Raw genomic sequence first — 24924 nt, 5'->3', positions numbered from 1 at the left:
CAGCGCAACGGATCCCCACGGACGTTAATTTCGGTTTTCTAGACCAGAACCGCTATTTCCTTGAAACAGCTCGTCAATTATCCTCACGAGGCTAAGTGGACCCCTTTCCAGACCCACTACTTCTCAGAAAAATCTGGTAGCGCCGGGAATCTAACCCAGGACCTCTGGATCTGTAGCCAGGAACTCTGACCACTAGACCACAGAGGCGGTCAATCCAATAATCAGTGAAATTACTTGTAGGGCTAATGTTTGAGTGAGCCCTGCAGACTGATGCTAAGGGTCGTGGGAATAACACATGCCCCACCATTGCGGAAATTACTCCTGGGTTCGATGCTGGGCTAAGGCTGAATGTGACAAAAGTAACGTGCCAGCTCAGTAATGCTCTGCGCCTTAGATTGTTAAAATAGAAATAGATAGAGACAATAATGCAAAAAGTAAAGTACAAAGATAAGAAGAAGAAATAAAATGAATAGAGGACGAAACGAGTAAAGATATTAGAAAAAAATATAGAAAGAAAAGAACGAAGAAAACGCATAGAAAAGGAACAAGAGAGAGATGAAAAGTATGCAGCGAGACTGGAGGAAAATGAAATTAAATAAATATTCAGATAAATAACTGTTAAATAAATAAGTTTAATCCCGTGGTTTCTCTTGCGTGGTCTTCCGAATATATTCTCTTACCCGAAAAATCACGTTATGTTCTGACATGAATGTTAAAATTATTGACATTCAAACGAATTAAGGAGATAAAATTGAAATTCAAACATAAGAATTATTACGTGGTGTCGGGGTGCCAAAGGGAGAACTGCCGAATTTTGCGACACGTATGCAGACACTGCAGCGTCGTGTTGCCGAGGGTTCCGTCTGCATCCGTAGCGGTTGCCGCTGGTCAGTGCTCACCGCAAAGCAATAAGGAACGCAGGCAACTGATGTTCTTCTTCGTGTTAATAACTAAGTGGTGTTCAGGCTTTCTTGTGAACTTTGCATTCCGTGAGGCGATGAAGAAATTCTCTACTTTCTTGGAACTGTATAATTTAATTTCGTCTTCACCGTTGAACAATGTTATAAGAAAGCTGAAGCCTCCGCCTTTACATCTTACTCCCCTAAGTTCAATTTTAATAATATCCTCTCGTGTACGGCGGTATCTCCTGAAGTGTGTGTTCGCTAGAGGAACTAAGTTTTCGAGACTATTTCTCATTCCACCATTTGTATGATATCTCCTGTTTATTTTCTAATGTTTCATATAATCGTCCTAACTATCTAACAAAGTAACTAACTAACTAGCTGACTAATTAACTCAGTAGTGTAGAGTCGTTCTTGAGAAGGAACTATTAAATCAGCTAGTCAAGACATTTCCCAAATGTTATATAACCCGAAAGCTTCTTCACACAGTTTACAAGAGCGCTCTACTTGTCCCTACCAAAAATGAAATGGATCTAGTCCAAAATCTCTTATTATATTTATTAATAATCTGTTGAAAAATTTTCTCCAACCTACACCTAGGCCCTCGAAATAGTCTCTAACAAAATTTATGGCATTAAAATTATGATATCGACCGCCTCTGTGGTCTAGTGGTCAGAGTTCCTGCCTACAGATCCAGAGGTTCCGGATTCGATTCTCGGCTCTACCAGATTTTCCGAGAAGTACTGGGTTTGGAACGGCGTCCACTCAGCCTCGTGAGGATGATGGAGAAGCTATTTCAAGTAAATAGCAGCTCCGGTCTAGAAAACCGAGATTAACGGCCATGGGGATCCTTTTCGCTGAGCACGTGACACCCTCTATCCGCAAAAGTTGGCACTAATTTCGCCGACAAGTGGCGGTCGCTTGGTCGGTATTGTTTGCTTGCGGACTACAGGCCACGGAGTGTTTTCTGTGAAAGTATGATATTCATGCTCACAGATGTCCGACACTCTATTATGAGCCAGATTAATTTCTCATAGAATAATGTCAATAAAATTACGTGCTAATGAGGACACCCTTACATACGTAATGAACTTATAGTTTTGGCTTTCTGTGATTAAAAGTTAAAACTTGTTTTAAAGTTATTGATCTCATGAACGAGACCGGATTTTGGTAATTATTACGACTTGAACACAGAAGCGGCAACTTGTGAGAGTTAACTCTACCTGGGAGAAGTTTTGTCTGCCTGGTTTCGCAAGCGATCCTTCTCGTGTCCAAATATTTTAAACTCTGGTTCATCTTTTCTCTTCTCGAGTCTTAATCAAATCTTGACACTGTCAGAGTCTCGTCCTCCTAAGGCAGACTTACTATGGCCTGACTCCAACACTGCTATTGAATATCGTGTAAGCTTAATATGCTGTAAAGTTCTCCCAACGTTTGAGTTGTGTTTTAGCTTCTGGGGGTCTTACGTAGGACTTGAGGAAGGGTTTGTATGTAGAGAGGGTGGTGGTGGTCTTAAAATATTGACCGTGAAAGGGACGGTGGGAGCTTGTCTCCTTGTAATTAAACTATACTAAAGGTATTAGAATAGCGTTACGGACTTGCCTAATTGAAAGGCCTCAACTGGCTTTAACGACATTGGCTGAAGCCATAAGCTCTACCTGAGTCTAGGCATATGTATCTATATCGCAACTTATCCCTCGCAGTAACACAAGAAATACTGTGCTATAATGGCCGCTCTAATATGCTGTCATTGATTTGCTGCAGGTTGCAATGGGAGGGTGTAGAATTAGAAGCGTAGTAGAACAAAACAAGGGATGCAGTGGCCATGATTATCTTTGGGAAATTTATGGATGAAATGAATTTAGGAAGACATATCTAGGCCAGATGCTGAGGGAATTATAGACCACTGGATACAATAGTGAACTTGGAAGGCCTTCCATATTGCACAGGCTGATTACAAAGTCGGTACATGAATATATAAAGTAATCCCTCTACTAAGTTGAGCACTAAGGGCCGCGCCATAGCTCAAGCCGTTAGTCGCTGGCTTCCCACCGTGACGTCCCGGGTTCGATTCCGGTTCTTTTCAAGTGGAATTTGTGCTGGACATGGTGGGGCAGATTTTCTGCGAGTACTTCGGTTTCCCCTGCCAATCTTCATTCCACCAATGCTCCACAATCACCCTCACCTATCATCTGGGGCTGGTACAATAGGCCAGAAGAGGCCGCAGTACAAGGGACTTAGTCCCACCCCACTAGCAATAAAAAAAATTTAAGCACTAGTCCATGAATATATATGAAGGAGTGGATATATGCCTCCGCTATTCTTAAACTCTACATTAGATCGGGGTGGGCAGTCAGCTTCACGCTCCTGCCGTTTTATCCCATATTATATAGAAGACTGGATGAGATGCAGGGCCGATCTGAACACTGTGGAGAGGAGAAAAATCGAATTGCCTCTCCCGTGAACCGAAATCTGTTTCCTCTGTTATTAGCCACGTAACCATGTCCCTGTACCGACTGAAGTAACTAAACTCCTTCTCGAGTGGATCCTTAATGTTTCTGACGATGGTGTACAACATACAGAATTACTGTGTTTTCGGACATTTTCCATTTTCCGGTATTCTAGAGAATAGAAAACATGCCGTTTCGGAAAATGAATCTGTTTCCATCTTCAGTGATTTGAGATTAGCTCTTTCTAAGGAGCTCAACTAAGTAAGTGTCTTCCCTCCTTACCCGAGGACGGAGACAGGTCAATTTTCCGAAACGTCGTGTTTTCTATTTTCTAGAATACCGGACGATGGGAAGAGTCCAAAATACCAGTCATTCTATCCATCTCGAAAGTGTATTCAAAGTGCAATCACTGTGTTATAATTAGTGCTTTTAATATACTGTAATTGGTTATCTGCCGATTGCAGGAGACAGTTGTGTCCCCAATGAATTACGGCTATGAAACTTAGATTTGAAACGAATTTATGGAGCTAAACTCTCCTCTAAGGGGGAAAAGCGAGGTAAGTAGTAAACAGAATGAGTTGACCTTCAATTTTGTGCTGTTAATTCAAGCAAAATTTGAGGTTTAGTGCAGCAGCGGCAACTGTAATACTCAGCAAATGATCTTCCAGTATGATTCAAGCTGCAATACAAAGAAAAAACAAATGACAGTGACAGTAAAATAATAAAAAAAACTTAGAATATAAGGAAAGAAAAATAACTTCAGACCCCCCCCCCCCATTTTTCTCCCCAGCTGGCATTGCTTAATTTTCTCTACTCCTCGTTGGAAGAAAGTATGTGGGCCAAATTACGTCTAAATTATACAAAATTTTATTGCAAATTGAAACTGGGTCATTTTCTGCATCAGAGTGATTAAAAGTCGACTATATTAACATATAATATAGACACTGCTGTATAATGGCCCTCATTTACATATTACCATTAGTTTTATATAGGTTTTGATCTTCATAATCCATTTACTTACCTACCTACCTACCTGTGTTTATATGTGTGTATACTCTGCCTATTGCTTTTGCGTTTTATTATATCCCAGCTTAAACTTCGGTATCTCATATGCTCTCTTCTCTCGTGTTTTAATATTATTGTAAGTATAGGGAGTCCACGTGACGAAAATAACGGTTTATAAATCAGATGATTGGATTTATTGCCACTCAATTATAAAGTTATCGCTATTCTACACAATTTTCAGTTCTCCACTGCATACACGCTAAGATTCTCCCTCTTCATTAGTCGTCTCCTGGCAACGGCTCTCAACACAGAAACTATAGTACTTGTTATTTTGTCTTCAGTCATTCTGTACACCTCTGTCCTAATCTGTACTCACCTAATCTTCACAACTCATTAAGAACATACTCCATTCTCGTCCTTGTACTCACAGCTGCACTGTACTAATCTAAACCACAACAGGTCCTGGTTATATATGCTCCTCAGAGACCACATAGAGAACACAAGTCACGTGATTGCTGCATAGCGAATTCATTAGCACGCTGACTGCTGCCTAACAAAGAGCTATAACATTCGCCCACTGAGACATAGTTTCTATTGTTGCGCGTTGGAACGCGTTTACCGAATCGTTGCCTAACAATTCTTTGATCAAATCCGTTGCATTGTAATTGTACGTTAATTCGTTTCTCATACATGAGACAGTCTGCTTGCTTGCCCCTTCCATCCGATCGCTTCTATATATATATATTCACCCTAATAATGTTAGGCAACGAATATACTTGTTCAAGCGTCTAATTTCATAATGTCTTTATTTCTCTGTTAATATATGTATATATGTATCAGCAGATGAAATCTTTGCATTGACCTGTAAACAGGTACTCACGTCTGCGCTGTAAATGTGCCGACAGATGATATTCGGGAATATCAGTCACGCTAAACTTGTATCCATATTTTCAGTACATGCTTGACATACATTGACATACTCTTAAGTCAGTGTAATACAATGATAATACGGCCACAATATAAAAGCCTTGTTTACCATGTCATAGATTTTGCAGTCTAGACCATAAGAGCCCAAAATGGCCAAATCACGTAACTGAGCATACATCGCGTCAATCTTTCGAGAAGAGCACACTAACTCAACTGATCAAGTTATTCGCACCTTTTCTGAAATTGGATTGCAGCTGAAGAGAGTATATATATATTTCATGAACTTAATTGGCTCAAAACAGGATGTAACGGTGAGATAAGGCCGTGTCATAGCTAGGGCGGTTAGTAGCCGGCTTCCCATCTCCGCGGCTCAGGGTCGAACCCGAGTCAAGTTCCGTGAGATTATTAGTGGATAAAATGGCACTGTGGTAGGTTTTTCCCTCGAGTACTTCGGTTTCCCCTGCTAATTCTCGTTCCACCGACTGCTCAACACTAATCATTATCCTCCGGGACTTGTATAATAGGCCAATTAGTGACTGACGTACGAAGTGGACTCAGTGCTTTCCAACCTCAAGAAATTAAAAAAAAAATGGTCGAGATGTTTTTAAAGCGGTAATGATCCACCAACTCCAAAAAATTAGCAATTTATGGACAAAATGAACTTCTCTGAACTCTGTAATGGAAGCTACTTACATAAGGAGGATTGTCGGTTTAGAAAGCTATATAATAGAAAACTTCTTATTATTGGGCCAGTGAAATTAGGAAGACTGTACATCCAGATAGGCTTGAGGTGGTAAGACGGGTGTACTTAACATTTTGGGGAATCGTCTTGAAAATTTGCCATTTTAAGGATCGATAAATGGAAGAATAATTTTACGCGAATATTAGAAAGTAGTTTTAGGTTGGGAAGAAGAGAAGCCGATGGAAGTGATTCGATATCAAGCGGCGAGCTTTGATTTGTACCTACATGTCCTGCTGTTGACCTAGCTACACAGAGTTCTTTCGAGCTCTGTCTACTGCAGTTTTTGTATTTTGTTGCTTGGTTGCCCTGACCACGCGACACCCTCTATCCGTTAAAACTGACAATAACTTCGCCAACAAGCGGCGGTCACTCGGCCGGTATAGTTAGCTTGCGGACTCAAACCACGGAGTAACTTGACTCAATGTAGCTTTGGCTTGCAAGACTCCCTGTAGTCTGTATAGGTTCCATACTTTCCGCACGCCCTTTGCCCTGCTTGCTGTCTTCTTCATGCTTGTCTTTTGATCGGCTTACACTTCAACCCTGAAGTTGAAATCAATTCCTTGAAATTTTGAGTTGAATTTCAGCGGACTACAGGGCGTTATAACCCAGAAAATAGAAGAGTTCTATCTCCTGGATTTAACGCCATGTAGTCTATTATAACTCAGAAGATAGAACTCTTCATAATCACCGCTCTAAGAACCTCACATCCTTCTCAGACGATAGAAATTTTCTCCCGTAAATCTAAACTTATTTCAAATATAAATAAACTTAAGATCTCAGTCTAGTTCCTGTGTAAGCAGCAACAAAGCATGTCACGATGTTTGTAATTTATGCCTTACTTATAATCCTGTATAAAATGTAAATGTTTTTATCATTAAATCAAGATTTCTGTGGAACGTGTTTTTCTCTTCACGTTATGTTTCTGTTGGCTTTTGCTAGCTACGATGTTGTTATTTTTGTTCCACATAAGCTTTGTTGTGCCTTGGGTTCTATATACACTTCCTCTTATCCCTTTGCTCTGTCTCTCTCTCTTGGACATGAGTTGTGAAGGATTGGTTGGTCGCACGAAGCTATCAGCCTTGTACAAATGACCTGTTTGCAAATGCATTATGTGAAACATTTTTTTACTTACACAAACGCCAACACTATCTCCCCACTTTTTCATATTACTGATACACCTAGGGGAGATTTTCACTTTTTACGGAAAAGTTATAGCAAAATAAATTACATGTTAATATATGGGGCCGTACTATTATAATTTCCTTGAAAATCGATAGTAGTTTGTTTCAAAGATAGAATAACAGTCCTACAGGCTGTACAGAAACGTTGTTCAAGCTTCACAAAATATATAATATCATAATTTTCTTTTATTTAATGACTTTAATTTATACGTGTAGCAGAAACAGGACATAGTTCAAATTATGACACATTTTTAATTACCATTATTTTCTTGAAAAGTGTCATAAATTTAATCGATTATACAACATTAAATCAGTTTTATATTCCTGATTAATATGATAAACTGGATATATATGTAAAATTAAGTACTGGGGAAAAGTGGAAAAAATTTGACCACTATTAAACAAAAAAAAAAAGGATAAAAGTCTGCCAGATTCACTTCTTTCCACGATGACTATGTGTTAAAATTTTGTATGCATTTCTTGCCTCGCTTAATCTAGTTACATGAAATGATATACTTAAAGTGATACATTTATTTATCAAAGAAAGCACATAATTTATTCTTGAAGAAGTGTGTACATGTGTTCACTGTTTTTGTTTCTTGTGAAGCGTGTGAAACAGGATATGAAACACTCTGATGAATATTAAAATCAATTATTTAATTATTCATATCAGTTCATAAGAAATTTTCTTATGTGCTGTGATGAATATAAATATAATTTATCTAAAAATTTGTTGTTATAATTTGAAATGTTTCTATCAATTTGTATTTAATTTTTAAGTTACTTCCCTCGAAGTTTTCATAAACTATTGATTAATGTTATTGAAAAGTACTCTGCTTCTATTGTTTGCCGGTACGTCCGAACCAGTGAGCCGTTTAAAATACTATTGGTGTACCTAACGTTATATACACAAGTATATCGTTACAGTTTTCACAGAACAGAAAAATAGAGTAGGTACAACTGATTCTCTGCTTGCTGCCAACCTCATGCTCATTTCTCCCTTTGGCTCACTCGTAGATCATTAAGATATCGACGATCAGTTCCTTTCAGAATTCTAGTTCGTTCACAATTTTAGTTTAGGAAGTGGCCAATTGGAAGGTCATGAATATGACAGGAGAATAACATTAATTATTATTATGATAGGCTGTATATATTGTGAGGATGGGGGGATGTTTTAAGCGTTCAGGATCATCTGTAATGGTTGCTGTTTTTCTTGATTCGTGGGGTGGATTTGGACCGAACATACATGATATGTCGGCCAATGCTGAGCCTGTTTCACTAGCCCCGGATGATAGAGGAATATTGAGCATTCAGTGAACTAGAGAACTGGCAGAGGAAACCGAATTACTGGAGAAAACCTGTTCATTGCCACTGATGGAAGCCGTAATTATTAACAGGTTTGAACATTGGGTTCTTGTACCACTGAGATAACGTCTGAGTGTTGAACAATATATTTTATCTTATTTAAAAAGTTACATTAGCCTATAACTGAAAAGTCTATCATACTTTCATATATGAGGATTTACCTCTATGATTTCCCTTATTCTGAAAACTGCCAATGATGTACATGATGTTGCAATTTTGATGGTGATGTCGACAACTCCTTTCATATCCAAGTTTTCTTTCATCTCTCTCTGTCTCACTTTGTTTGATTCCCTTGGGCTTTTCCCTATTTTTTCCTGTGTTATTTATCACTCTCATTTCTCATCTATTTTTCCCCGAAAATTTCTCTCTCCTGCAGCTGATGTAGTGTAAGTCGACGCCTCAAGATATGTGTGTAACATAGACTCACTCGCTCCATCAATTCTTTTAGTATATTATTGCTTTTCGCATTATTTCAGCCAATGGCAAGACACGAGAACGAACCGTGATATGTCAACAGTGTGCATAAAGCAACAGGAATGGAAAAATATAGCTTTCCTTAACTTGAAGTAAGCTTATGCAAAGATTCTAAATTCGTCCTTTTCCATGGCGATGTTAGTTAATTGCGGGAACAGAGACTCTGTTGACAAGTTTGACAGTCATAATCAGGGATACAGAAACCACAGTGCATAGAGGAAGGATAAGAAAACTGCGGCCCACGAACCGCAAGCTGTCCTTACAAATTACATTCCGGTCTCTAGACCCAGCAAAAGATATTATTAATAATTAAAAACTGAATTAATTGAAATTTTACATATGATATAGGCTATAGATATTGAGGGGTTTTGATAAAAGGGCACTAAACATCGTAGTCGACTTGTATTCGGGAAGTCACGGGTTCAAATCTCTACCCGGAGACTGGATATCATGATGTAAATTTTTGTGGTTTTCCTCATTTCCTTAAGGCAAATGACAGTTAGTACATCAAACTTTGTCATGATTATTCGCTTCCGCAGAAGGAATTAAATATAGTAGATAAAAATCTTGATTTTTACGAAAATATAAGTTTTGAGCCAATATTTTTCTCTAATAATAGACCAATAAAGTTGAAACAACAGGTAAATGCAGAGAAATATATAACATGATTATCAGACTTACATTCGAGTTATTAAATGAAAAATTACCGGCATAAAAGTAACATCATGTAATCTGCATGGGGAACAAAAACTGCATAGAAATTTTATTAGATAGTATCGAGGGGCGAAATTACTTGAAAGATCTGGAAATAGGTGAAGGGATAATTAATATCAATTCAGTTTAATAAGATAACTTAATATTTAATATGGATTGAGTTACTTCGGGTTAGAGTTATATACTGGATTTCAAAAAGAGGTTTCATTAAAGCAGAAAGTTTCTTGACAAATTACTAAAAAAGAAATTATACGATAAAGTATAGGAGTTCGATGCTTGATTATGATGAGAATTCTGCTCTCAAATTGTTTCAGTTATCAGTTACATAAAACAGAGAGAAGCAATTTGTATAGTGGTCATGAAGTATTGAAATTAAAGGAAATTTAATGTCTTTATCGATAAAGAAAATAAAAAGTTTTTTCCTGACAACGTCTCTTAATATCACGACTGAGGATACAATAAAAACACATTTTTACGCGCCGGTCTGCAATTATACCCCCTCAATTTGTTATATGTTTTCATGTTGTAATATAACCCAGACAGCAGCAGTGTTCTATCAATACGAAACACTCTGATTTGCATCATAACCGATTAGTCCTCAGTGTATCTCTTTTTTTTCAGTCCGCAGTTTATTCATACCTCACCCTCTTTTCTCAAAATGGAAAGTAAATAATTTACCGCCATTTAAAAATGAAGGAACTTAAAATCAGATTACTTTTCATGTGTTTTTCATTTTCCATCGTTTTCATTTTTTCACAAACCCTTTCATATAAAAACAGAATATTAATTAATACGCTCCCATATTCATTAGGATGATTTTAACGCTACGGTGCCTTATGGTAATTCGATTCCAAGTTAATCTCTCAAGTTGTAATTCAATTATTTGCCTTGCTGTATATGCGAGACGAAAAGGGTGTGGGGGGCGGGTAAAGGGGTGGCAGTTTAATCGAAATCTAACTGGGTTTTGCGTGGAGTGTACAAGCAGTCAAACTTTATAAGCATTACAACATCAGTGTTACTATAGATGTTGTTACTGCTAAGTCCCTCATTAGTACTATTTTCATACACAAATAGGATTGCAGAAACTGTCATAGTCCTCACTATACAGAATTATACTGTGTGGTACCTAATAAACAGTATACAGGTGTGTATATCTAAGGATGTATGTCTGACATGCTACTAAATAGGATTTTTATAATAGGACTGCCATTGGTAGGATCCTAGTGGCGTTTACAGATCACGGAGGTTTCAACTTTACTGTGTGAAGTTATAAATGTATGTTAATAATTTATGAGAAATCAGTATTATGAAGAACGGACAAAGTGTGTGTATATATATATATAGTACCAGAATACTTCATACATTCTGTAGGCAACCTTACGGAGGAAATATATTGTGCAAGTATGTTTGAGTCGGTACAGCGACTAGCTAGTGGCAGGACGACCGAGGGATCGACGTCCCTGGTAGGATCAAGAATTTTCTCTTCCCCACGTCGTCCAGACCGACCCTGGGGTCAACCCAACCTCCTATCCAATAGATATCGGGGGTTCTTTCCTAGGAGTAAAGCGGCAGAAGCGTGAAGCTGATCACTCATCTCCAACTAGTAGCGAGGTGAAGGAAATGTGGATCCATAAATCCACTCCCCCATACGGATTCATGCGCAGTCCCTAATTAATTACAGAGACTTTTTACCGTTATGTTTTACCTATAAATAGAACTATGTTGAAAACGGAATGTATGGACTTTCTACTGAAGACATGACGGTCTTGTTCATATGGTAGATATAGTATAACAAGAGAGCAAGAGCAAATTTTTATGTAAGGTAAGGTTTGGCTGGGTTTCAATCACAGTGGCCCCGCGGTCGATGCCATGAACTGTCTTAGCTCGCTCGGACTGTGGGATCGTGAGTTCTGATCCCACGAAGTGTATGGATGTTAGGTTTGTGTGTATACGTTTATTCTGTGTTTGTGTTGTCCTGTGTTTAAGTAGAGGCCTTGCGACGGATTGATCACTCGTCCAAGGGGTCCTATCATCTGTGAAAATTGATTACGGAACTAAAGAAGAGGCCAGGGCCCTGAATGGGCTGGAAGAGCCATTGAAAGAAAGGGGGGGGGGCGAAAGAGGGTTGGCTGGTATTGAAATAAAGACACTGGGAGACTGGAAACAGCAACTTTAAGGTACATTAATAGAGTAACAAAGAAATGTCTGTAATGTTGAATTTATATATTATATTTAATAATAAGGAAGTAATTAATTAAAATACATTTATATATGCATAAAATTAAGCCGAATATATCAGCGGAGACACTGAAATGTGTGCCATTGAGGCTGATAAATTCTGGACGTTCTAAGCAGAAGCAGTTGTAAACAAGACGAAGAATGTAACACAGCAAGAAGGAATACGCTCATACGCGCTAGAGGGACTATACATCAACTACACACAAACACAGAAAGACGGCAATTTCCGCACCCATAACTGTTAACACCTGATGGTGACCACTTTGGTTGTCGTCCAGACTTTTAAAGTGTGTTAATGCGTTTATGAAATCATTGCACATAAGACTGTAGAACTAATTAATATAAGTTGCAAGATTGTGCCATCTCTCAAAAATCGTATTTACGAGAAAGAGAAACATATATATATATATAAAAGGGATATACGTACAGATGGACAGACACGCAGTGTTACACGGACAGATAGCAAGGTGATCTCATAAGCCTTAGTTCATTTTTCAAAATAAGGAAAGTGGGGTAGAAAGGGAAGAGAATATGAAGTACAAAATAAAGATGCAGAAAAGAATACTGAAATAGATAGATAATAGAGGCAAATGAATGAGTAAATAAGTGAATAGCGACAGAGACCGGAAGAAACAGACTCGCATAGAGAAATGAACGTACGTGCCGTGTGCAGTGTACCAGCTGACGTATCGAAACTTTCGGTTTCGCCCCGAATCCATTGTCACCTCTAATGACATTATGAAAATTACTGGATATTAAAATTTCACTCGCGTTCCATATGTCTCTTCCTTTTATATTGTAACATGAAACCCCTTTTTTTATATTGAAAACTGTCTTGAAACCCTCTTGTGATGTTTGTGTACAAATTAGTTTTCAACACCTATCAGCCAGCCACCTTTCATAGACCATCTACACAGCCGGAACTGATAGGCCTTGTTCGTCTGGCCGAGGCAACGGACGGACGGACGGATCATGCTTCTCCCTTTTGTTTCCGCCCTGTCGCCACTGCTTCAGCCATTCTTTTTCGCCAGCAATTTTCGTGTAGATGTCACGGCTCTGTCGTATAGGAAGAAGGGCCTAAGTGAAGGTTATTCTTAATTGTTCCTTCATTTCGTTCAATAAACTCAGTTTAACGTTGATCTAACCTCCATTTCTGAATCACTGTATTGCCAGAAAACAATCTCGCACCAAGTCATCGGCGAATATGAAGAAGAGCGTCGTCTTCATTTTTGTTGTTTTTGTTCTTCTTTCTGTTGTCGTCGACGTCGTCGGTGGTGGCAATAGTAGTAGTAGTAGTAGTAGTAGTAGTAGTAGTAGTAGTAGTAGTAGTAGTAGTAGTAGTTCAGAAACAGAAGGATGTATGCTTGCCATACTTGATGATGTGAACATTATGATTACAATAAATTACAAATAATATATGTTCAACAAGAAATAGAATTAGACTAATGGAGACTAATGCTGCATAATCAGGACACATTGCTTGACACTAGCTGCCTCTGAAACCACCCACTTCGTTTTACCTTGAAGACCATACAGACAAAATGGAAAAGTACACTGGGAAAAAAATATGCGTTTCTTTCTTCTCCATGGCACTTGTTTGAAGTAACTTTCCTTCCGATAAATATTTAGGAAGTTAAGACTGAGATGTGCGTAGACATACTCTTGCATCATGATGCGAAATGTCCGTTATTGTTGCCGATATTTAACTGAAACTGTAAAGGGTCGACAAAATGTAATGGGGTCTAAAATCCTCGACATAACCTTTCGTGAAAAGTGGTTCTCGCGTTGCTAAATCGGAGATATTTTCTGACGAACAGACGGAGGCATTTCAAAGCTAGACCATTTCTTGCAACATTTCGTTTCGAAAACCCCAGAAGCGAGGAGCAGAATAATTGAAAGATTTAAATCCACACGGATTTTTAAGTTTGTTATAGCAGTGGAAACTGAAGATGGAAGGAGTATGTTGCTTCCTCAGGAATTGCAATGACAGTCTGTCAGATATAAAGGTTCCACATCCTAGAATGTATTAATCGTTTCATTAACATCATATTATTTCAATAACATTCCGCAGCTTTGTTGAATAAGAGAATTACAGAATTGAGGACTACGTGAGCTGAAGACAACCACTCCGTCAGAGAGAAGGAAATATGCTGTTAACTTGTCGAGTTATCCCAATTATCCCGCCACTACTAGAGTTCTGTGTGCCGGACAGTGCTGCCATCTCTGTCACGCATTCACAAAGAGTGCACACGTATTTTATACTGTATGTGTATATCTGCTCCCAGTCCTGAGAAAAAAATCGGAGACCTTAGAACTTGAACGTCCCTCGTAACACAGGGAGTGTGCGTGCTTGATAATGCCTTGCCCACAGGATATAAGCTTGAGGTTTTTACTATTGTGGTATTTAAGATTGTGGACTCCTGCGTTGTGACTATGTACGTGTTCGTATTATGAGTTCATATCGATGTCTCGGAGAAGATATTGTCTCCATTCTCAGTGTTCAATTTTGAATATTCATGAATAGGCTTGCCTATGTAGGCAATACGAAGAAAATGGTTATGAAAACCTTAGAAAAGAGAATAATGAACGGATCCATATTCTCAAGGTAACATTTCGTTACTGTGAGGAAAAATGTGTCCCTGAAATGGGACGTGTTTGTCAATTATTCACACATTTTCCTGCAAAACAAAATGGGATCGTTCTTTTTCCCTATTCACTCTTTAGTTACCTATACGTGACAATAAACCAGCGTGTCAATTATAAGGGTTCTTTATCATACATTTCTTCCCATTAGTCTCAGATCGGGATAATTTATTTACTCCCTCCCCTTGATCTTATGATCACGATCCATGAAACTTCCCTGTGAAATCTAGGTTAGTCCTGAACCTACACACTACCACCCTGATGGACTGTCTATGGTCTTTCTTGAGTTGTTGTTTTAATGAACTGACTGTTAATTGTAATTGGGATTCTGCTATAGGCACTTAAACACACACTGCAGTTCTTTAAGGTGACTCTGTAAGCCTTGAGACTCTTGTAACAAACATAAGAGTGGAGATATGCCCTTCTTGTACGTCGACACATACGCTAGCCGTGCAGTGGCCGAGTCTGCTCTTGTAGAATGACCATTAATCAATCAAAATGCTACTCGAATATCGAGTGCAATCGAAAAAGGAATTTCTCACCTCCCTATTTTCCCCCTTCCCCCTTTCCTATCTCGCAGCAATTATATATAATCGTTCGTGCTGTGGGTGATGACGTAGGGGAGTACAGAGTGGAGGGGGAAGGATGGCATCTGAATGAATTCTGGAAACAGCAACGCGTCCGTTGCAGCATGACTTGGTTTGATGTGTGTCCTTAACGCGAATTGGCAGCTTGTAGGACACACTTTTTGGCCTTACGTCCATCCATCCTACTGGGTTTTATCTCTGATGCCGCCGAACAAATTTCGATTAAATTTGGTATTCGTAATATTATACTATAAGATGTCGGCTAAATTTAGTTTCGGTTTGCATTCATCCAAAATAACACATATTAATTGAAGCTCAAACAAGAGTCAACGAATATAGAACGTCTTTTCTGATTTATTCTACATCAGTAGTTTAATGAACAGTCTTTTCTGTCTTTCCATAATAAATGTATCTGACCTTGCTGTAAATATATAAGTAACATTTGTAATATCTACTTGAAATAAGGGGCCATGCGGTAGCATAGTTGATTGAATCAGTATGGTACGAGCCGGATGGTAGCGGGTTCGATTCCTGATGAGGTAATTGGATTTCTCAATTGACAAAATCCTTTCAACCGCACTATGACCCTGGGCTCAAATAAGCCTGTAACAGAAATGAGTACCAGAAATAATCTTGGGGTTAAAGAGCGAACAGCGCATAAAGCTGACAAACTTACCGCCATCTGTTACCCTATTTTCTAGAAAATGTGGGAGCCTCGAACTCTCAAGACCCTATGGCCCTTCACGGCCTGTTACAGGGACATTTTACCTTTTTTACTTGAAATAGTTCCCGCATAGTGTTTATTTAAAGAATAGAAGGAAATGAAGCCTAAGTATATGGTGCAAAGGAGCTGGGATAGCACAGTCGATATAGCGACGGGCTGCGGCCTGGACGTTGGGGTTCGATTCCAAGAAGTGGCAAGATTTCTCTCTCGTCCTTAGTCTGCGTCTACACCGGGTCTGAAACTCACAAAGCCTCCTATATAATTGGTACACGGGGGTTAGGAGGCCGAGACGTGAAGTTGTCCACTCACTCCTATCTAGTGTTGACGTCAAGAATGATGGAGCTGCACAATCACTACACCATACGCCTTCATGGTGTAGTTATAATTAATTTAACTTTTTAACTTTTTTGAATTGGGTTATATGATGTTATTTCTCTGGTTTGGTTAGCTGTGGAAAAATATATTTTTATTCTCAATTTGTAGGCAACCAGACCAATGAGGTGTTCAAAATAACATTTGATGCTTTTGGAAGTTTTTGGTCATGTGATGCGGAAGTTCTGGAGCAGATCAAGTATGAAGAAAACAGAGCGCCTAAAGAAATATTTGTTGTTAATGGCAAATTGCGAAATACAACGAAAGGGGCCGTCATGGAAGATTTCAGAATTTCTTGCCCACAAGTTGGGAACAACCGCATTCAAAATAACCGATTTTACCGCAGAAAACCGAACCTGGGAATTTCCTTACACGGAACACAAGCAGAGGAAGCGAGGAAATCACAATTCATTCTCTCCTGAGACAGATATCCTATAATAAACGAGATGAAGGGAGTTGAAGAAGAGAACAGAGAGAGAATTTGAATTATCTTCACAATTTTAACGCATCCAGAGCTTCCTTGGCTGATACTGATGCTTACTTACTTCAGTTATATATCGATAAAGACAAAGCTAATTAACAACTGAGATACTGAACCACGTAGAGGCATTAAATTTTCCCTTCTTTTGCTTTAAACATCAAATATTTAAAATTATTATTACTTACAGTCGTCAGCACGAAATAAGAAAACGGAAGACTAATTGGGTCATATCTTACGCGGTAACTGCCTTCTAAAAGAAGTTATTGAAGGAAAGATAGAGGGGCGGATACAAGTGACCAGGAGACGAGTAAGAAGACGTAAGAAGATGCTGGATGACCTTGGGGACAGAAGAGGATATTTTCATTTGAAGGAGAAAGCTCTAGATCGCATTAAGTGGAGGAACTGTTTTGGAAGAGACAGTGGACCTGTCGTCTTGACAGATTACAGATGAATGAACAGTCGTCAGTAATATGACGTGTGTGATTTCGTAGATAGAAACAAACGTTTTGGAGAGACGCCTCTCTCCATTTTCGGGGAATAAATTATTTCTACCCTAAAGATGGATGAAGTAAGAGCCTCCAAAATATCAGTGTCTGTCCACCAAGAGAACATGGCGCTATATACTAGAAGATCATGTCTCTACATTAACCGTCACGAGAGCCTAAAATCTCATATACAAGTCATGGTATCTATTTATGTTTCATGTCCAGTATCTGTTTCGTTTTTAAATATTGAACCGACGTTGTATTTGTGTTTCATATAAAATTGGCAGCCTCATGAGCCGATATGGACCAGAATTAATTAAATTAATTCTAAAAATAATGTTATATAAACTTCTAGAAATAATTCCATTAAATTCATAGAATTGTTTTCGAGACAAGTTGAGAGCCATATGATAATACATGGTTGATCTCTTACGTGTTCCATTTATGCGTCTCTTGAATATAGAAATTGTTGCTACGGTCATTGAAAGAGTCATAACTCCACTTCCTTTCCAGCAGCTAATTTTTTTTATTATTTTTTATTCTTAAATGAAATCAATTTAAAGAATGTTGTGATCTCTCAGTATATATTGCCTTTTGAAAGTTATGTATAATGTCCTAAAATTATCGATTACTAAGAATAATAAAAACAGAATTTATGAAACACATTAAAATGGCCTTCAGAGACACTTATTATTATTATACATAAAAATGAAGAGCGGATAAAAAATATATTAGTAAGATATAAATAGAAGCGAATTATTCCTAGGTTCGCTTCTTTTGACGTAGGAGTAACTTCAATGAGCCTGCAGGCCAGTTCAGATTATATACCTTAAAATAGGCCACAACTCTTTTTCTGTCACATTTTTAAATTCATCATACACATTAACTTTGATATTTTTTGTGCAGCAAGCAGCTTAATTTACAGAAAATCTTCTCAACTTGGATTCAAAATGCAGTCATTTCGAGAACTGGAGTAGCTACAGACAGTTCTTAGTAAGACTTTTCTAGAATTTGCTAAGTCTCTGCAGGCAATTTCTAGATAGTAATTTAAATTCCTTATGACCCCATCCTTATACATTCACCATTTTGTATTATTTCCCGTTTTTATCGGCGCCATATGATGACTGTAGTTGAAATAGCATCGTTAAATTACATTTTTCTTAACAGCAAGTTTTTTTATTTACATAAAATTAGCAATCAGAATTAAATTACATAAGAACCAAATAATATATTTAGTTCATAGCTAAGTATTAGTGCTAATGCTGTAACCAGTAACGAACCAGACATAGGAACTTAACATGTTACGTAAGTTAATTAGACAGAAAAATTATTTACCCTTTCTTAAGTTACCGAACTCAAAAACAGCCTTCTATAAATTCAGTGAAAAGTTGATATAATATTTTATGTAAAATTAAGGCAGATCTGTTTTTTCAATTTCAAATTCCTCCAGATACATTGCCCTTAAAAATCTGAAGACATATCTATTTTATTTTTAGAAAGCTGTCTAGTGTCTGAATTATGTCAGAGCCCTTCTGTTCACAATATCATAGAAAATTAAAACTCCTTTGTTTTAAAACGTGACGTGCAATCATTTTTAATGATGATTTCTACTGTCAGTGCACAATGGTGCTAATATCATAAAAGTACCTTTCTATATATCATTCAAATACATTCTAACATTTAATAACAACAAAAAGTTGATCTCCTCTTGAAATTATACAGAGATGGGATTTGATTGGTGGTGCCATTATTGTAGCTCCACCTAACTCCAATCGCCTCTCAAACTAATTTCAATCATCCTGTTCTCCTCGCCTCTCTCTCTCTTCAATCATTCTATTGTTCCGTGTAATTAATATTGATTAGTTTTTTACAGATTAGAAGCAAGCTTCATCAATAATAACCCACGTTGGCTGTATTCGGATACTGATCCATTACATTTTCCAGGTGAAGGGAAATAATTTAGGAAATGAGCCTCTGTAGAGATCTGCACATGCGCAATCACCATCACTTACTGATAGCATGGCGATTATTTCTGTAGATTAGTGTTTATTGTATTGACTTATAGTTTAACTTGAAATGGCTTCCTGGTAACCATCTGAAAAGCAATTAGCACTTGGAAGGTTATATTAATATCCTTGACACTTTAAATTCCTTCTAACTAATATTGAACTCTTCCACACTTCATGGGTTTTATTGCTGTGTCAGTTTACATTTTCCCTCCTTTAAACGCTTTATTTAAAACATTCAGTGAAACACTCTAAAACATTAAAAGTTGGTTGATTGATTGGTTGGTTGTTCTGTCGATCTGTCGGTAATGTAACCCACAATTAAAAATAAAAAGTAATTAAATAAACCTATATATACTTCGAGAAGTGACTTGGTAAGCTTAAGAGATTATGGATGTGTACAGATATTTTTATGATTAATGAATTCCTTATGGGCTGGTCACGGTACCCGAGCGGTCTAAGGCATATACTCTCTTCGCTCGCTCATAAGCCGGGATCATGTGTTCGAATCCCACACAAGGCATGAATGTTTGATATGTATATGTGTTTATTCTGTGTTTGTGTTTCCCTTTTAGGACCTTTCTACGAACTGATCACTCGTCCAAGGAGTCCTACCTTCTGTGAAATGATCATGAAACTAAAAATCAGAGGTCAGTGCCCTATGGGACTGTAGAGCCATTGAAGAAAAATCATTATGACAAAATTAAGTAAATTTATTGTAATATTCAAATCAGATTTCTCCATTTTTCTTCTACTATCTGAAGATAATTCGAACAGTACTAAACTTACCTGTTTGTTAGGCGTGAGCGTGAAACTTGGTTCCTCATTCTGAGAGAAGAAAATACTTTGAAGTTTTCCAATATGTACTCTTCACCTAAAGCTGTTTGGCTAATTAAGTTCTAAAGGGTGAGATAGTCAAGAAATGCAGTACGTGTGTGAGAAATTAAAAAGTAAGCATAATACAATGTCTAAAATAAGACGCAATTTGAAACAGGTGCGCAGGCGCAAGCAGGTGTTTGTATCGAAATGAGTAATAACGGAAAGAGCGTGAGGGTGTGAACAGGACTCACCTAACTCAGGGCGACAATCAATGACAAGATTGAATCTTAGGATTACATGTAAACAGGGAATTCTTAATCAAATCAGTAATCATCTATTGTTCAAGGAAGACTCTTCGAAGGGGATTTTATAGGATACTTTGATCCTCCGAGAAATGAGACAGCGATTATGGACGGTGAAGTGAGGGTATGACCCAATTCCAGGAATTGTCCGGACACGCCCGGAATTGGGTAACAGCGAGGAAACACCAGTCTGATAGCCGATACCAGGCCTCGGAATCGAACTGAGTTCCTCCAGAAAATAAGTCAGAAGCGTTAGGGCCTATGGTTTGAGATAAACGCCTCGATATAGCTGATGCAATATCAAGATGTGATTACAGTGACAAACTTGACCGACGAAGCTCACGTGACAAGTCCTGAATACTGACCTGCAGATCGAAATATACGATAATAAAAAATCTACTTAAAACTTCAAATATTTACAGTTATGGTGATATTGGAGGCAGGGAAATAAAATGTATGCCGAATGGCAGGAGTAATCCTCCTTTTCCTGAAAATCAGAATTGCATTTATGAAAAATTGGAAGATGGTTAAATTCGAAGAATTTTTTTTTCATTCACTTAAGATATTTTGTCTTCCCACCTACTATCTAAATAAAATAACATTTTGTAATTTCATTTGTTGTTTGGTTTAGGTGTGAATCATTGTTTGCCTTGTTAAGGGAAGAACTTAGACTGAAAACATTTTAGAAGAGGGGCGCTAAGAAGAATATTTGAACCCAAGAGGGATGAAAAAAAATAGGACGTTAGAGAAAATTGCATAAAGAATTTCATAACTTTACTCTTCACAGAATATAATTAGAATGACTAAATCTAAGAGAATGAGGTGAGCTGGACATGTAGCACACATAGGAAAGAAGACAAGCATGCTAAATTTTGGGAGGAAAATCTGTAACAAAGAAAGTACTTTGGAGTTCTAGGCTTAGATGAGAGCATAATATTAAAATGAATCTTAAAGAAATAGGTTAAGGGGGTTTAGACTGGATTGTTTTGCTTCAAGATGGGGACTACTGGTGGGATATTTTAACATGGTAGTAAACGTTTGGGTTGCATAAATGTTGGGAATTTCTTGACTAAGTTTAGCAGCCGTCAGCTTCTCAAGAAGGACCCCATGGAGTTAGTTCCGTGTTCACTTCTGTTGTACGACAGCAGATGTCACAACTGCGCTCCAGTTTTTTTTCAAATTCTGGTAACCATATTTAATTCCAGTAACTTCATGGCTTCTGAATCTTCATCGCATGACGTAGAGGCATATAGAAGGCGTTCTTTACACGGCCGCATAACGAGATGTCCATGGGTACAAAGTCTTTGGCAGTCAAGGGCCATCTTAATAATTCCATTCATAAACGCGTCAACAGGCTGCAAACACAAGGAGCCTACAAGACAAACTGGAGATGAATTAGAGCAATTAGCGCAAGTTTTTAAGATTTTTAATGAAACTTACGAAAGAAACGCTTTGTTTATTTGTGAGTAGGTTTAGATGTGAGTCAGCAGTTATTGCAACATTACCCTCTACGAAATTCAGAGTTTAGAATTTGTGAAGTAGATTTGCAGTTACTGCGTGTTTATTGGCATGTTAGTAGTAGGATAAGCCGGGATAATAGCTAATAATATGAGGAGATACGGGCTTGATGACCGCAACTTTATTGGCAGCACTGTACGCTTCTTCTTCTTCTTAACACTACATTCAACAGACCTTCCATCTCCCTTTACTACAGGATATAGCCACCGGGTCGCTGTCCACTCACCCATGTTTTAGAGTCGTCAGAGTTCAAAATGCATTTCTTGTACCATCAAACCTTCACATGCCATCATTTCCTGTCTTAGACATTGTTGAAATTTTAAATTTAGGAGTGTTTTCATGAGAACAGAGAAATCAACTGTTCGACTCAGTGTCCTCTATTCGGTACGCCAAGAGCTACCTCAAGAGGATTTCAAGAAGATTACTAGAGATTATTGGAGATGAGAATCCAGGAGACAGAATAGGATAGAAGACAGAAGAAAAACAGAAGTCAAAATAATTCCGAAGTGAAGTCTTTATTTTATGTGGTGTAGTTACAGTAAGATTGTGTCACAACTAACTGTAGTTCCGCGTGGAGAATATCCAATAAATCTATTCATCTAATCCAGAACCCATTAAGTACTGGTCGCCCTACAAGGATACTTAACAGTGTATTTATATATGTGTGTCGAATACGTAATTTTAATTGGTAAAAATACGATCTAGCGAGAGTATCATTTTACATACCATCGTGTCCTTAAGAACGTGGGAATGTCATGACTAGCTGAGCGAATATCAGCTTCTGAATAAAGTCTCTACTGCATGAAATTAATTCTGCTAGCAAGGTAGAAAACTACTTAGGCAAAATTTAATGTCAGGCTCCTGGAGATACGAGAAAATATTTCGGTAGATTGTGTCAAATCTGTCTAATGATCATGCTACTTCAGATAAATAAAATAATTTTGGTACAGACGCGACTAATTTTTACGTTATCAGTGACGTACGTTTAATATATTAACTAGACCCAATTTACTGAAGGCAGAGCTTAATAAAGAGTTTTTTTTTTTGAGCACAGTAATTCAAATTCGGATTCCCTAACGACTGGAAATTTGGTTGTCATTTCAGGAATTGTCAACTTGTTAAGAGAAAATTTCCTCATGATATCGCTTGGTTTATCCCTGTGGAGGCGGGTTAGAATACCTCCACCGTAGATCTGATGGTCACAGAAGGCGAAGAAAGAAGAACCTGGTGCCTTGCGTATAACTGGGGCACCCTGTCACTGGGGGACATACACGTAAATTCTATAGAGACCTGGTCCTCTAGGATAGCGGTTGGGTCTAAGGCTGACGACCTTGCTTCTTATAAAAATTGCTGTTGTAAAATCCAAAGAAATGGAATTCAGATGAAATCCGATAGAATCTTCTAAGGAAAAGTATTTCTCAGAAAAAAATTACTTTTGCCGATGATGATGATTGCTTGGTTTATTTAGTTGGACAGTAGGTTGTTAGTTAGGTAGTCGTTTGTCGTACTTTTGTACTGTTAGCTTTCTGAAGTTTAGATAAAAAAGGTAAAATTATCCCTGTAATTAACTAACTAAGCACTACGCCATGAAAGCGGATAAGGAAGTGGCTGTATAGACCCACGTTGTCTTGACCTCTGCACTAGTTGGAGGTGAGTGGTCAGCTTCACGACCCGGCCGCTTTACCCCCAAATAAAGAGCCCCTGTCACCCATTGTATAGGAGGCTGGGTGGACCCCAGAGCCGTTCTGGACGACGTGGAGAAGTGAAAATTCTTGACACACCCGGGACTCGTACTCTGACCCCTCGGTCGTCCAGCCCGTAGGTAGTTGCTATACCGACTGAGCTATCCCAGCTCACCAAGATTATATATAAAGTGCAGTAAATTGTGAGATTGCTAATAAACACCGGTCTTGTAATATGGGCCGACTGGCCTGAACCTCAAAGGCAGTTCTGCTAACGAGGCTGTTAATAGCACAAGCTATGTAAGCTGCTACACGTTGTTCTTGAAGGATGGTACCGCAACTCTACATATTTACGCACCCGGTAACTCGAATTACCCAATAAATTTGTTTTGGGCGTAACTTGATGACGTATTTGGCTGCAGCATAGTTATGTTTGGTATATACTGCCAGCAGGCAGCGCTTGTCTGTACCTGCCCGTCCCATAGGGTGGTACGAAAGTTAAATCATTGCTCCAGATTTGCTTGTTTTACGTACTTCTCGATTTCCTCCTCTTCTACGTCTTCTTCTTCTTCTTCTTCTTCTTCGTTTTATACCTGTTTTCTTGGCCGTCTCCTTATGTTTATTCTAAAAACATTTCATTAGTGAGGAACTTTTTGGAGGTTATGTTCTATAACTTTAGATAGAAAGACAGACAGACATAGAAATACAAAAAAAAAGAGAGGAAGGACAAAGAAAGGAGTTAGAAGAATTAAACGTCAGAAAGAAAGAAGTAAGATGAAAAAGGAAGGAGAAAAAAGAGGATGAAATAAGGAAAGATATTTATATTAAGGATCGCAAGAATATTTCAGTCATCTTTGTATACGTAGTCAGTGCTTGAGGTGGAATGAAAATAGAACCGGGATGGTTTTCCCCTTTTAATTCATAGGCATTTACTGCCAAAGAAGTAACGGGATGCTTTTAAGCCATTTAGAAAAGAACCGGGATACCATCCCGCCCCACCTCAAGCCCTGTACGTAGTTATATTGTGATAGCGCAGTGAGTACAACGACTGGCTACGGACTGAACAACCGAGGGGTCGCAGTTCATGTCCCAGTAGGGTCAAGAATTTTATCTTCTCCACGTCGTCCAGACTGTCTCTGGGGTCCACCCAACCTCCTATCCAATGGGTACCGGGAGCTCTTTATCTAAGGGTAAAGTGGAAGGAGCATGAAGCTGTCCACTCATCTCCAACTACTGCTGAGGTCAAGAAAATGTAGATCTATACATCCTCTCCCCCATACGCCTTCATGGCGTAGTGCTGAATTAGT

Source organism: Cryptotermes secundus, unplaced genomic scaffold, assembly GCF_002891405.2.
Source record: "Cryptotermes secundus unplaced genomic scaffold, Csec_1.0 scaffold400, whole genome shotgun sequence".
Classification (NCBI taxonomy): domain Eukaryota; kingdom Metazoa; phylum Arthropoda; class Insecta; order Blattodea; family Kalotermitidae; genus Cryptotermes; species Cryptotermes secundus.
Note: the sequence above shows the minus strand (reverse complement) of the source record.